Raw genomic sequence first — 16,524 nt, forward strand, 5'->3', positions numbered from 1 at the left:
TAAAAAAACTTTTTCACGTTGTCATTATGGGGTATTATGTGTAGAATTTTGAGGAGAAAAAAATGACATAACAAAATGTGGAAAAAGTGAAGCACTGTGAATACTTTCCGGATGAACTGTAGCTAACGTGAACACACCTAGACTCTCCTCAGGGATTTGTGAACACGCAGTTTGTTCTTCAGCCTCATGGGGAGTACATGCCTAGAGATGTGTGCTGAGCCATCTATCACAGACCACTCAGCACACATCTCTCCACAACGCTCAGCACTCAGCGCGATGCGTGCTGAGCAGGAGGGGGAGGGATGGGGGGAACGCTCATTTTAAACAGTACTGAATTGAGTGACCGGTCTAGATTGTGCCTGCATTCTAGAGATGTGCACCGGACATTTTTCGGGTTCTCATACTGCAGTCCTCAAGGTATCCCAGTGGTTAAGGTTTTAGTTATATCCAAGGATCAGCACAGAAGGTTAAATCAAATTAACTAAGGTACTAATTAAGTCACCTGTGGCCAAGCATGGATATACTTAAAACCTGGAACCCTGGGGTGCCTAAAGGACCACGTTTGAGAACCTCTGGTGTTATGTGGAAATGCCAGAAAGCACAGTGCATTTACAGCTGATTTGTTTTGGTATGGCATCCACAGAGTCCACATACTGTGCCTCTTATGTACAGTAAGTTACAGTAATACTCAGCTCATTATAGTTGTACACTCTAATGTAGTGACTTCATTTACTTTTTTTTATTATATATATTTAGTTAACATTGTTTATTTAATTTTCCAAAGTTTATCACAGATCGTCACATTTTAACTCATTTGGATTAGTCCAGACAAAAATAGAAAAAACATTATTTTATTTTTTTATTCAAAAATCAAAGAAAAGCTACTTAATTACTTTAATACAGTCACATAATTAAAGACTGTCACTATTTAAAACATTACGTGTTTAGAGTTTTGTAGACTGCAATTGAACAAAATTCTCTAACAACAGCACTATGATGACTATATGAAAAAAATTAATTTACCCCTTCACTGCTGAGTACTAGTGGGGCTCAGCCTCCTGGTATAAAGTAAAACTGCAAAAGACAAGTCCAACAGTGAGGGTCAAAAAACATGTAACTTTTCCCCCCATTGGTCCACTCCTAACCACTGGTGGGAACACCATGACAGGTGAAAATGCAGGATTTATAAGGAGGGCTTCCAGATAGGGGTGGAGTCAAGACAGAGACATAAGTGACTCCTTATATACCCAGTTCGTTAAACAGGGTGTGTGTGTGTGTGTGTGTGTGTGTGTGTGTGTGTGTGTGTGTGCGCGCATTTTTGGTTCCCCTACTGAGTAAATGACACACATATGTATATATATATATATATATATATATATATACATATATATATATGTATATAATATTGTATATCTATATAATATACTGTATCTATATATATTAGAGATGAGCAGGTTCGTTTCTCAGAGAAGCGAACCCTACCGAACTTTGCCTTCCGAGCCCGGATCTGAGTCCGGCTCGGGTTTTCCCACCTGACTTGGAAACCCGAATGCAGCAAACGTCATCATCCTGCTGTCGGATTCTTGCTGGATTTGTATTCCATATAAGGAGCCGCGCGTCGCGGACATTTTCACTCCAGTATCGGAGAGTCTATAGTAGAGGACGTGTCCTCAGTGTTCAGTGTCTGTGTGTTGGGGCGGGAAAGTGGGGTGGCAAGTGTTATGCTGCTCAGTCCAGTCCAGTGTAGTCACTCAGTGTATTGTGCTGCATCAGTCCAGGCAGTCACAGTGTTGGTGTTCTCTGCTGCCATATATCCAGTGTAGCTGTATAAGTGGTGCTGTGTTGTGCAGACCAGTCCAGTGCTGCATCAGTCCAGCCATTTACAGTGTTGGTGTTCTCTGCTGCCATATATCCAGTGTAGCTGTATAAGTGGTGCGGTGTTGTGCAGACCAGTCCGGTGTAGTCAGTGTATTGTGCTGCATCAGTCCAGCCATTCACAGTGTTGGTGTTCTCTTCTGCCATATATCCAGTGTAGCTGTATAAAGTGGTGCTGTGTTGTGCAGACCAGTGGTAGTGTCCTGTGTCATCAGTAATTCCAGTGACGATATACGCTGCTGCTATATGTCCACTGCTGCAGTATAATAATTATAACAACAACCTGTTGTGCTGCATCAGACCAGTGATAGTGTTCTGTCCATCAGTCATTCCAGTCATTCCTGTGCCGCATATTGTCTCATTTAACTCCCAAAAAATAATGGAGAACAAAAATTTTGAGGATAAAATAGGGAAAGATCAAGAAGCACCATTTCCTCCTAGTGCGGAAGCTGCTACCACTAGCCATGACATAGACGATGAAATGCCATCAACGTTGTCTGCCAAGACCGATGCCCAATGTGATAGTAGAGGGCATGTAAAATCCAAAAAGCCAATGTTCAGTAAAAAGACCCAAAAAAAGAAATTGAAATGGTCTGAGGAGAAATGTAAACTTGCCAATATGCCATTTACGACATGGAGTGGCAAGGAACGGCTGAGGCCCTGGCCTATGTTCATGACTAGTGGTTCAGCTTCACATGATGATAGAAGCCCTCATAACTGAGGCCTTGACACTTATGTTGGTGTTAGACGTGCGCCCGGTATCCGCCATTAGTGCAGTGATATTTAGACAATTGATGGAGGTATTGTGTCCCCGGTACCAAATCCCATCTAGATTCCACTTCACTAGGCAGGCGATAGCGAGATTTTGCCATTTAATTCCAGTGATTTGGATGTATAATTACAGTGATTTTGCCAATTAATGTCAGTGATTTATAATTATTAATTACAGTGATCTTGCCAATTAATTCCAGTGATTTGGACGTATAATTGCAGTGATTTTGCCAATTAATGTCAGTGATTTATAATTATTAATTACAGTGATCTTGCCATATAATTCCAGTGATTTGGACGTATAATTACAGTGATTTTACCAATTAATGTCAGTGATTTACAATTATTAATTACAGTGATCTTGCCAATTAATTCCAGTGAGTTGGAAATATAATTCCAGTTGGAATTGTTTGTGTCGCTTGGCTTAGTCATACAGCTACCTCATTGCACCTCATCAACATCTTTGCATGAGGTGCTGTTTGGGGCCTAGTTTTTGAAAAGTGCCATCCTGTGTGACACTGCCGTATGAGTCCAGGGGTACTGCTGTATTAGTCCTGGGGTACTGCCGTATAAGTCCACCAATTGCAGATTTTTTTAAAAGTGACTGGAACGTGCTGGAGATGCTGTTAGTGGACCGAACAATTGCGTCCCACTCTCGACATTCAGCCACTGCGTGACACTACTAGATGGGCCAGGTGGTTGTGTTGCTTAGCTTAGTCATACAGCAACCTCGGTGCACCTTTTTTTCTTCTTTGCATCATGTGCTGTTAGGGGCTTTTTTATATATCTGCCCTCCTGTCTGCCACTGCAGTGCCACGCCTAGATGGGCCAATTGTGTGTGATGTTTGGCTTAGTCATACAACTACCTCATTGCAAATCTTTTTCTTCTTTGCATGATGTGCTGTTTGGGGCCTTTTTTTATATCTGACCTCCTGTCTGCCACTGCAGTACCACGCCTAGATGGGCCAATTGTTTGTGTCGCTTGGCTTAGTCATACAACTACCTCATTGCAATTCTTTTTCTTCTTTGCATCATGTGCTGTTTGGGGCATTTTTTATATCTGCCCTCCTGTCTGACACTGCAGTGCCACTCCTAGATGGGAAAGAAAGAAGGAAAGAACTATATTGTCAGTGCACATAAGGAAGACTAGATCTGGTTATCACATCTACCTATATTTTAATAAAATTTAACTTTTATTGATATCTATTTAAAACTGGTGTATATTACTTACACATGACCATGAGTATAAGCGAAACATAGAGGTTAAAATGTTGACATAAACAAAACATACAAAGTGCAATGAAATAAAGGTGATTTTAAGATTAAAATGTGTGTCCACGTGTTTTATTCTAATGTCCAGGTGTGTATAGTCTATTATTTCATAATTGGATCAGTATTCATTCATATGTTTAGTCCTTATCAAATTTATGAAGGAGGCATAGGTGTCAATTGTGGTGGTACCCTAAATATAAATTCATTATAGGCTGTTTGGTTTCAAATTAGGTATAATGGAATATTTGTCGCTATATCTACTTAGATCAGAAATATAATATAATATGAAATATAAAGGTGATGCTATAAATCCATTATTGATGTGTGATACACTCTGAGGGGAGGAATATCTTCCTCAGTTGTTCATAATCAATATAGTATATGACACTCTCTTATGATGTTCGGGTATTCACGCTATTGTTGTCCCTTGAAGGCAAACACCTTCATTTATAAGGGCTGGTGATACCTTCTTAATTAATTGGATCCACTACCTTTTCACACTTTCTATGCAGAATGTGATTCATTAATATCCAAATGCTTGATGTCAATAATAATTAGATGTATAACAGTCGGTTATAGTAGTCAGGTGTTCACAATATTAATTACCCTAGAGGAACAGATATCCTCATTATGAGGGATTAGTGACACCTTTCTACACTTTAATATATGATCAAACTATTAGACTGTACATCATCATCAAGCATCAAAACATATTATTGAAAAGGAGGTCCTTTGTTATATTATTGTTATTGTAGTGTCCAATGTATTATATGAGGATGTGTCTCTCCCTCAGTTATCTATAATAAATCAAATATATGACAATCTGTCAGGTATTCACATTATTATGTCCTTAGAAGGAAAGCACCTTCATTTATTGAGGACTGTATCAATCATAATTGAATACATGACAATCAATTATACAGATTAGATATTCGGAATGTTATTGTCCCTAGAAGGAAAACACCTTCATTTTTAAGTATTATTAACACCTTGCTAAATTGTGCATCACCATTAAGCATCTCATATATTTATTTAAAAGGAAAAAGCCTTTGTTTAATAAAAATAGACAGCGACGATTTAAATGAAGATTTTATTATCGTAGTTCATATATACCATATAATGATAGTATATTTCCCAAACTGCTTTAGATATCAAGGTTAGGATATTCTTGTGTTTATAACTGCCACATTACATCACATATACCTCTGTATGTTATTTAACTGACATGGAGAGTTTATTGGAAACATTTGTTGCAGTTACATCTGCTCAGTTGTATCACAGATGCTCGATGGTACTGCCAAATTTGACATATAGAGATACTGTGTATCTTTCTTGGCTTAAAACAGTGCCTTTTATTCCCTATATGCTCTCAATTAGATTTGCAACAGCCAATGCTGTGTTATTTATTAATTCACTATATTGGTATATAATGAATAGGAAAGTACCTCTATATAGTTCAATATTTGTATATCCACTGCCTCCTAATAATGATGGTAACACTCACTGCACATGGTGACTGGATTGAGCTAATTTAAGCATTTGTTTAACAACATTTGTTATAGTTGCATCTGTTCAATTGTATCACTAACGCTAGGTAACAAAGTTGCAGTTGCATCTGCTTGATTATATCACAGATGCTCAGTGATACTATCACTTTAACATATAGACACCCAGCGTATCTTTAGTAACTTAGGGCTATGCCTTCTGCTCCCTATATGCATTCAGTGACTCTGACAATTTATGCTGCATTGCCTGTCAGTTCACAGTATTACTGACAGCTGAGCAGAAATGTGACTCTCCAAAATTCAGTAATCATTTATCCTGCTATCTCATACTGATATTCTATCTAACTAAGCATAGTGATGGATAGAGCTGACTAAACATTTAATCTGACATGGACATAGAAACACGTGGAGACACGCTGCCCACACGCGTGCTCCGCCGTTACTCTGACAGCTTCATCAGGGCTGAACCAGAATGCCTCTCCAGGCATGATACTTGAACTCTCCTAAAGATAGTGTGTGTGCAGATACAATTTTTTGCTTTCCACTCCTAGATGGGCCAGGTGTTTGTGTTGTCCACTTGTGTCGCTTAGCTTAGTCATCCAGCAACCTCGGTGCAACCTTTGGGCCTAAAAACAATATTGTGAGGTGTGAGGTGTTCAGAATAGACTGGAAATGAGTGGAAATGATTGTTATTGAGGTTAATAATACCGTAGGAGCAAAATTACCCCCAAATTCTGTGATTTTAGCTGTTTTTATTTGTATTTTTCAAAAATCATCTAGATCCAAAACCAAAACACGAAAGAGTGGTTTTGGCAAAACCAAGCCAAAACCAAAACACGAAAATGGAATTAGAACCAAAACCAAAACACAAAACACAAAAAGTACCCGCCGCACATCTCTACACATACATAATATATAATATATATGTCATTATCTCAGTAGTGGTCCCAAAAAGTGGGATTTTGAATTTTGGATAAGGGATACTCAACCTGTATTATATATATATAGATAGATAGATAGATAGATAGATAGATAGATAGATAGATAGATAGATAGATAGATAGATAGATAGAACAAATGTAAATAGGCACTCACTGTCCAGAAACGACATTTGATTGAAGAAAAAACAATAGTCTTTTTATTTACTCACAGACCACAGACCAAAAGTGCAAACGTGCATAATTTGTCAACGTAACGTTTCGGTCCACAAAGGACCATCGCTGTACTTAGATGGAACGCAGGTTGTATAGGTGTGTAATGCATGACGCTTCCGGTGACGCTGTATGGGTATTTCCGGGATCAGCTTCTTCCAGTCCCGGACAATTAATGCGTTTTAGCGCTTTTTGTATAGCTATTTGCAGTGTTTGTGCCAATATGGATTCAGCGCTATAGCGCTGACATCAGTGTTGGTACTTTGGTACATTGAATTTATTGTTAAGTGTTATTTTGGTGATATGCTACATTCAAATTCCCATGATGCACCAGTTTTGAGGCAGGGAATTCTAGGTAATGCATTTTGGTGTGTGTATATCAGGGACGTGCAGTCAGGGGAGGCAGGGGAGGCAGTGCCTCCCCTGTCATTAATGATTACAATAATAAAAAGAAAATACTTATGGCACATATTCTGTGTCATAAGTATCTTCTTTATATTAAACTAATCATTTTAGTACATTTAATTAGTTTGGGAGGCACTGATAGCAGTGCCTCCCGTTGACAACTGAAATGGGGATAGAGCGGGTGGGCGGGGCCAAGTACCGGGCTGTAAAAGCCCATTGAAAAAACCAGTGAAAGCGGCACATATACAAGTGCCTCGTTGACAGGGATGGCTTTTAGCCCACATCAATACACGCCCCTATCAGCGAGGCACATGTAATTGGACAGCGGATCCAGTGCTCGATCCGCTGGTCCAATCACCGATACGAGCACTCCCCTCTCTTAATTCCCCCTGACTGCTCCCTTGCTGGTGGTGCTGTGAGCCTGACAGGAGCCGCCGTGCCTGGTGCTCCCCGTTAACCATACAGCTGGCAGCGCCGGAGAACCAAGAGCAGCATCAGATAATCGGCGGCGGTGGACCCGGCGGCAGCGGCGGTAAATCGGCGGAGGTGGACCCGGAGGTAGCGGCGGTGGACCCGGAGGCAGTGGCGGAAAAGCACTTACCCGGAGGAGGCTGGAGAGCCAAGTGCAGCAGCACAGAATCGGCGGCCGCGGACCCGGAGGCAGCGGCAGTAAAGTGCATTATGCAGCGGTGGCCGGCGCTCTCCTCCTCCTGCTGCACTCCCTCACCGGCGGCTCTGCACACAGGACGCAGGTGAGAGGGGCAAGGGGAGAAAGAGGCAGGTATTGTCACTGATTCCATTCAGGGCTTGATTAATGACTGGGGGGCCGCTTTAAATAAAATGATCAAAGTATATATATTTGCACACACACAGAGCAAGAGAGAGGTGGGGACACGAAGACAGAGGCATGGAGGGGAGAGAGGGGGCATGGAGAAATAGGGGGGCATAGGGAGAGAGAGGCATGGGGAAAAGACATGCATGGGGAGTGAGAGGGGGCATGGGGATAGACAGATGGGGCATGTGAAAGAGAGGGGACATGGAGAGAGAGGCATGGGGGAAAGCGACAGGCATGGAATGAGAGGGCTGAAATAGAATGAGAGACTGGGCAGAAGAGCTTGCACTCACGTGCTCAGAAGACCTGAAGGTCGGTGGGAGGCCACCGTGTTGTATGTCCGGATAGACGCTGGCCAGGGATATGCAGTGACTGTGGCGGGTACCCCGCATTCAGGCTTTAGACGGCCGTGAGGCGGGAGGCGGTTGGCACATGGATTGCGACGCGTTATACTGACTGGATCCCGCTGGAGGAACATCAGTGTGGAAGACACGGTCAGTGCTCACTCGACCCCCGCTGACACCACCCAGGAGACTGACTTCACTGAAGCTCCTCGGCGGCTGAGCTGCTCCCAACAGCAGCCAGAGACAGCTAAATGATTTAGTTTTATGTGAGCAGTATGGAGTCTGGGGGCAGTGTGTGGGGGCTCCTAATGTGTGCAGTCCCGGGACGACCGCCCCTGTTGCCCCTCCTATAATCCGGCCATGATTCAAAGTGCTCTCCGTATTCTGGCTGCTGAACTATTGAACGTATTTTGATGGTAGTTGTTTTTTCAGCAACACCATCAACATTGGTAGTTTGTTCTGAGCAATATAACCCTTGTTGTAACTGGTGGAACAGCTTAATGTATGGTTATATATCATCATGTGGTTATCGGAATCCTGGCACGCAGTTATTGTGTGTCTCTGTAATACCCATGTGTACTGTATGTAATTTCTTCCCTTTTATTTGGTGCATAAATGACCTGCGTTTTAAGTGTAACTGGCACTACAGGAGGCATAAGTGTAACTGGCACTACAGGAGGCATAAGTGTAACTGGCACTACAGGAGGCATAAGTGTAACTGGCACTACAGGGGGCATAAATGTAACTGGCACTACAGGGGGCATAAGTGTAACTGGCACTACAGGGGGCATAAGTGTAACTGGAAATACAGAAAGCATTACATGTAACTAGCACTACAGGAAGCATTACGTTTAACTGGCACTATACTGGGGCATTATGTGTAACTGGCACTATACTGGGGCATTATGTGTAACTGGCACTATACTGGGGCATTACGTGTAACTGGCCCTATAATGGGGACATTACATTTAACTGGCACTATACTGGGGCATTATGTGTAACTGGCACTATACTGGGGCATTATGTGTAACTGGCACTATACTGGGGCATTATGTGTAACTGGCACTATACTGGGGCATTATGTGTAACTGGCACTATACTGGGGCATTACGTGTAACTGGCACTATACTGGGGGCATTACATGTAACTGGCACTATACTGCGGACATTACATTTAACTGGCACTATACTGGGGCATTACGTGTAACTGGCAGTATATTAGGGCATTACTTGTATCTGGCACTATACTGGGGCATTATGTGTAACTGGCACTATTCTGGAGCATTACATGTAACTGGCACTATACTGGGGGCATTATTTTTATCTGGAACTATACTGGGGGCATTAGGTGTAAGGAGCACTGCTGTGGGCATTATGTGTAAGGCTGCCAATTGTGTATGTAGGGGGGGTGATAATACGGTATATATATTTGTAATTTGATAACACAATATATAGTTGCGAGGCCACGTCCACTTTCCTAGGAGCGCACGCACATTGGAGAGAGGGGAGGACACTTCAAAAGATCTCGCTCAGGGTGCTAGTAGGCCTGGAGCTGTCTGGGTACTTTGGAGTCTGTCCTGTAATCACAGTATATACACAATATGCAGTACCAGCCCATCCCCCCCATGTACGCTAATGTATCTGCTGTTCCTAAAAAGTGAGCTGAGGTTTGTATTCTTTTGCTGCTGGGGATGTACTGGAGAAGCCAGTGCCTCCCCAGCCATTGACCTCACCGCACGTCACTGGTGTATATATATATATATATATATATATATATGGACAAACACAGCCTGCAACATCCACTTTAAGTAGAAAAAATTACTTCATATTTATTGCATATAGCAATGAAAAAGTGCAATGCATTTTCAAATAAAGTGCATAATGACTATGCTCATGACGAAGGTGCTATTGCGGCACCGAAACTGCTGTCGAGCTGTTAGAACCTTGTGGGATGACTGGCATTGTTTTACCACCCTGACATCTGCTGGATAAGTACTCCTGTTTCCATGATGCTGCTTGATTGTGCATCCTATCACCAGAGCAGCAAGAGAATAGACTGCACGTTTGCATTTTTGGTCTGTGATCTGTGAGTAAATAAAAAGACTATTGTTTTTTCTTCAATCAAATGTCGTTTCTGGACAGTGAGTGCCTATTAACATTTGTTCTATCTATCTATCTATCTATCTATCTATCTCTCTATCTCTCTATCTCTCTATCTATCTATAATACAGGTTGAGTATCCCTTATCCAAAATTCAAAATCCCACTTTTTGGGACCACTACTGAGATAATTACATATATATTATATATTATGTATGTGTATACAGGTTGAGTATCCAGTATCCAAAATTCAAAATCCCATATTTGTGCCCCCCTACTGAGATAATGACATATATATTAAATATTATGTGTATATATAGATATATTTTATAAATATATTATATATAATATATATATATATATATATATATGTCACTTTCTCAGTAGGGGAACCAAAAATGTGTGATTTTGAATTTTGGCTAAGGGATACTCAACCTGTATTGATTGATCTTTTTGGATCCTAATGCAGCACCACACAATTGCTTGTTGATTATATGGGTGCGGATACCTTGAATTGTGTATATATATATATATATATATATATAGGTGCAGAAAAGAACCGTCACTCGTCGCTGAAGAAAGAAGTGCACGGTGCCTTCAGTGAAGTAATTGTAGCAGACGTAGAGACTGCGGCACTCATGATGAATTTTGAAAAAAGTGCTGTTTATTAAATTAAGCCCATAGTAATAAAAATGCCACGCAAGGCCAACGTTTCGGTGCGGCGCACCGTTTTCAAGGCAGGCATGAACATAGGACAAACAAACATAACACATAAATGACACTCACCTAAATAGGGAACATGCCACTCCACCGCGGGAGAGACGGGACCGGCGTGTGCTCCCGCCGGCCGTAGCCACGGGTGCGTCACATCCGGTGACGTCAGTCGACATCCGCTGTGGTTACGATGGCAATGTGTCCCGTTTCCCTGGCAACGCGTCTGCTCGCCGGGCCACCTGCAGGATACCGCTGACTGATCTCCCCGGCCCTCACAGCGGCAAACTATAAACAAACACAAGTGCACAATCATGAAATAAAGAATTAACATTCAAATACATATAATATGGTTATAAACTTGAATGTGGTAAATTACTATTAATAATGAACAAAGAAACTAGTGTTACAGCGCATATGGATTAGAACTAAAAAGGTTTTTTATTAAAACACATATATATATATATATATAATATACAATTTGTACCACCGGCCGGTCAATGTACCATTACAATAATATATTCACATATAGACTGGATACAACATGTATTATAACAAATTACTCTATATCCACTTAAAATCCTTAACAACACCTGCTATAGTAGCTAAAATGTAGCTTTTCCAATGTTTACTGAAGCTTAATAGCACACACAGTTCTTCTCTGTGTTGCCATCGTAACCACTGCGGATGTCGACTGACGTCACCGGACTGACGCACCCGTGGCTACGGCCGGCGGGAGCACACGCCGGTCCCGGCTCTCCCGCGGTGGAGTGGCATGTTCCCTATTTAGGTGAGTGTCATTTATGTGTTATGTTTGTTTGTCCTATGTTCATGCCTGCCTTAAAAACGGACCGAAACATTGGCCTTGCGTGTCATCTTTATTACTATGGGCTTGATTTAATAAACAGCACTTTTTTCAAAATTCATCACGAGTGCCGCAGTCTCTACGTCTGTTATATATATATATATATATATATATATATATATATATATAAAACACTTGGAATGATGTAAATCATGCTTTTAATCAGTACTTCAGAGAAGAACCACCTTTTCTCAGGGAAAACACAAATACAACACTACACATGCATAGTTGAGTCGCTTGGCCTGAGTGGCTGAAAAATGGCATCAGGTGCTCTGGAGTCAAAATGTGATGGCAGTTTGTTCACCGAGGGGCTGAAAACCAGTACAATTATGAGTGTCTGCAGGCAACAGTGAAGCATGGTGGAAGATCCTTGCGAGTTTGAGCATGCATCTCAGCAGACAAAGTTAGGAATTTGGTAAGGCTTAATGGTGTACTTAATGCTGAGAAATACAGTGAGGTACTTATCCATTTTGCTTTACCATCAGGGAGGCGTCTGATTGGCTGCAAATTTATTCTGCAGCAGGACAAGGACCCCAAACATACATCCAAAGTCATTAAGAATTATCTTCAGCATAAAGAAGAACAAAGAGTCCTGGAAGTGATGATATGACCCACACAGAGCCCTGATCTCAACACCATCGAGTCTGTCTGGGATTACGTTAAGAGACAGAAGGATTTGAGAAAGCCTACATCCACATAACATCTGTGGTTAATTCTCCAGGATGTGCAAGAATGCCATCATAGAGGTCTGGAATTATGCGTACAATGACGGAGATCCTGGCCTCTTCTCTCCCCATAAAAGGCAGCAACATATCTTCATTTTCACAAACAGAGACCGTCCCCACCCTCTCCCAGCCCCCCCGAATCAGCATCAGACTGTCAGTGGCTGACAGTCGGATGCCAGGTTGCCTGCTATGTTGCAGGACTCATGCACATGCAGAATGGGTCCTGCGCAAGTGAAAGTACATATAAGCAGTACTTTGCAATAAAGCACCTGCGTACACTAGGCCCCCCCAAACATGAAACAGGCGCAGGCGCTGGGGTGTGCTTACCTCCGGCAGGGGCTGGCTGGAAGCTTTCAGCACGGGGGGCAGACTCAAGCAAGAGGTCCAGCTTTTCACAAGGAATCTGCAGTCAGATGGCCCTGGAACACTTAAATTGCAGTGGCCCGGGGGGGGGGGGGGGGAGATGGCAACCTGCCCAGCCAGCCCCTGACCTCCAGATCCCGCGCTGCGGAGACTCTTACTGTAAAAAGGCTGCCGCTGGTGCCTCAGCGTGCTGCCCCCTCTCCTGTCCTAGCCAGTTCTTCACCACTGATGCATTACTGGGAGGAAGCAGGGATGCCCCACGCCTCCTCCCAGTAATGCATCAATGAAGAGTGAAGAGCCGACCAGGACAGGACATGTGGCAGCAGGCTGTGGCACCAGCGTCAGCCTTTTTTCAGTAGGTGTCTCACGGCGTGGGTAAGCACTCCTGGTGCGGGGGGGGGGGTTGTTGTAGAAAATGTATATTCTACAGTGCCCCCCCAACCACAAACCATTCCTGCGCCCCTGCCGTCCACATCTGAATAATACTGATTGACAGGATTGACAGGAAGGGACTGTTTGGGGGAGGTAGAAGGGGAAAGAAGGCTAAAATGCAGGCATACCATGGTCATTTTCAGAGCATGTTTCTGCCCTCAACTGATGTCATGGTGCTAGCCAGTCTTTGTGACCATAGAGTCACTCGGAGAGTTGATGTTATTGTGTCGATGCTGCCTATGGAATGCAGTTGCTGAGGACTTTACAATGCCTTTGGTGGGCATCTGTATTCTTTTCAGGGTGGCTACTACACTTGCGATGATTAGCAAGTCCGTAGGCTGAAAATGTGCAGCTGTGTAGGCATGTGCAAATAATTCAGAATCAGGTTCTATGTGTCCACTAACCCCCCTTACTGACAACAGCAACATCATTTGCACCCATATTTTAAAGTCCCCACTTTTAAATGATGTGGCCTATTAGTAGTTATTTTATGATCACCTATATTAACCAGACAATTTCATCCTGCACTACGGAAAACAAGCATTTCACATATATATATTGGTGAGAGACTGCCCTATCATGCCGATACTTGCATCTGTAAATGTGGGATCACAAACATATGAAAAAGGAGATTTCCCTTATTCAAATTATGTGGCCCATTTATCAGGTATTGTTTGGTTATCACCTACATATAGTATATAGTATTTGAGGTTGAATAGAGGCAAATTGCCCATCGTGTTCAACCTGTTTTAAGTTGTGATGATTCTACATGCTTGCTAAATAATGTTTTATGACTAGTTAGCTACTATAACTCATGTTACCCCCGGATTAACCACGTTGATATTTTAAGTATTATAACCTTGGATAGCTTTTTCATTCAGAAATGTATCCATTCCTTTTTTAAATCCAATTACAGAGTCCGCCATTACCACCTTCCCTGGCAGGGAATTCCACATCCTAATTGCCCTAACAGTGAAGAACCCTTTCCTCCGTTGATCTATAGTATTGTTTTGGTATTATCAGATTAGCCACTGGTTTAAGGGTATTACTAAACTCTTGGGGTTGGTGGATTTACTCACAACAAAGGATGACATGTCACCATAACAAATGTAGTAGTAAAAAAAAAATCACAAGTCATAAAAATCAATCTTAATTCAAACTAAGTTGGAGCGAATCAGACAGTGAAAGTTTGCAAACAAATTGCACACCATCACCATCCATGACATATTCATGTTATGGACACCACTTCACACATTGAAAAGAGGCATAGGTCGAATAAGGCACAGAGTCCGTCTCCATCTTGTAATGAAATAGGACTTTGTGAAACATCTTAAGCAAGGGTAGAGGGAAAGGCTCCATCCAGTGCTGGGCTAGAGCAGCATGATAATCTATAAATATATGGCCTAATACTAACAGTATAGTATAGTTGGAGTAGGACCAAATCAGGAGTAGGGACAGAACAATCTCTAGCACTTTATGAGTTATGACGAATACCTCCTCCTAGAAAATATTAAGAGCATGGCATGTCCAAAAATGTGATAATTATGACCAACCACAATTTTGCCAGCACAATTTAGATTGCATTGGCCACAGATTATGTAAATGGTGTGAAGTGAGATGCAATCTATACAGTAACTTGATATGCATTATGGAGTGTTTTAAACTGCTAGACATAGTATAGGATGTTCTGTAGTGTAGATCAACTCACACTGAGCATCAGACTGTGTCATCTGAAGTCTGAACTTATACAGACCAATGAGAAATATCGTCCAGATTTTTGCCAGAGATGAGGTGGGAGATCAGATCTTTAGGTAAAAAACCCTCTGACCCAGAGAGTTCAGAAATAATCTTAAACCAATTCCTAATCTGATAATGCTGAAACAAAACCGTAGATGGGAGAGCATAGCGGTCTTGCAAACGGGATAATGGGAAGAGAATACCTCCTTCCAGAAGGTCACCCAGGGTGGTAACACTACAGGAGGACCAGACAAATACTTGCAAATTGGGAATCAATTTGATAGAAAGATTAGCAATAGGGAGAGAAACAAGATTAAGATGAGATAGTTATTTAAACCAAACCTGTAAAGAAGCTTTTGCAGATGAGAGAAACAATGAGCTTGCACGACTGAGGTACTTATGAATACATGGAAGGTCTACTAAGGGATAGGCAGTACATTACACTTTCCCTAAGCATACCCAGCACTTAAATGTAGAAGTTTGTACCCAGTCCCAGAGCTGAGCTAGAAGGGAAGCCTCCTAATATCTAACAAGATCTGGGCACACCAAGCCACCTTGTTGTTTAGCCAAGATCATCCAATAATGTGCTATTTTTGGGGGACAGTGTGTCCAAAGGTAAGATGACAAAAAAGTTTGTCAACTATACAGGTAGAGTTTAGAGGATGTAACTGGTATTGTACAGAATAAATACATACATTTAGTGAGCATGGTCATTTTAAATGCCATTAATTGGCCTAAACCAGGAAATATTATAGGACAAATAGGATTTAGTGAAGAAATATAGCTGTGCAATCAATGGAGGAGGATTAATAGAAAGAGTTGGTGGGATACAGTATGTATAATAAGATAACAAATCAATATATACTGCCAATTATCTTTACACTGGGAGTATGGGAACCGAGGACTCAGGAATAGTAATAGATTAAGCAGCAGATTTGGAGGCATTTCATTTCTAATTAGAAGCCTCACTATTAGAATCCAATCTTTTATGAAGGTATGCCAACAAATTCAATGGCTCCGAAATAAAGAGTACTGTAGCACATACACCATCCACTAAAGACACAGTTTATGAGTAGTGTCTCCAAACCACACTCCAGGACAGTCAAAGGCAGCACAAATCCTAGCAGACAATGGTTCAATGTCCAAATCATAAAAAATGGGGGCTAATGGGCATCTATATTGGGTGCTATTAGAGATGGGAAACACATCAGACAAAGAACAAAAATTAAACACCCTAGTGCACTACATAGAGCTAAAACAGAGGCAAGAATTTGATCCCAAAATCAAAACTTCAAGAGCACAGTACTCATATATAGCCAGTTAATCCTATTGAATGCCTTCTCATCATCAAGGTATAATAGTACAAAATCTGAACTAGACATGGATATAGCTACAATTAAATTAAGGACTCTTTGAGTATTATCTGAGGCCTATCTGT

The sequence above is a fragment of the Pseudophryne corroboree genome, chromosome 5, assembly GCF_028390025.1.
Source record: "Pseudophryne corroboree isolate aPseCor3 chromosome 5, aPseCor3.hap2, whole genome shotgun sequence".
NCBI classification, from domain to species: domain Eukaryota; kingdom Metazoa; phylum Chordata; class Amphibia; order Anura; family Myobatrachidae; genus Pseudophryne; species Pseudophryne corroboree.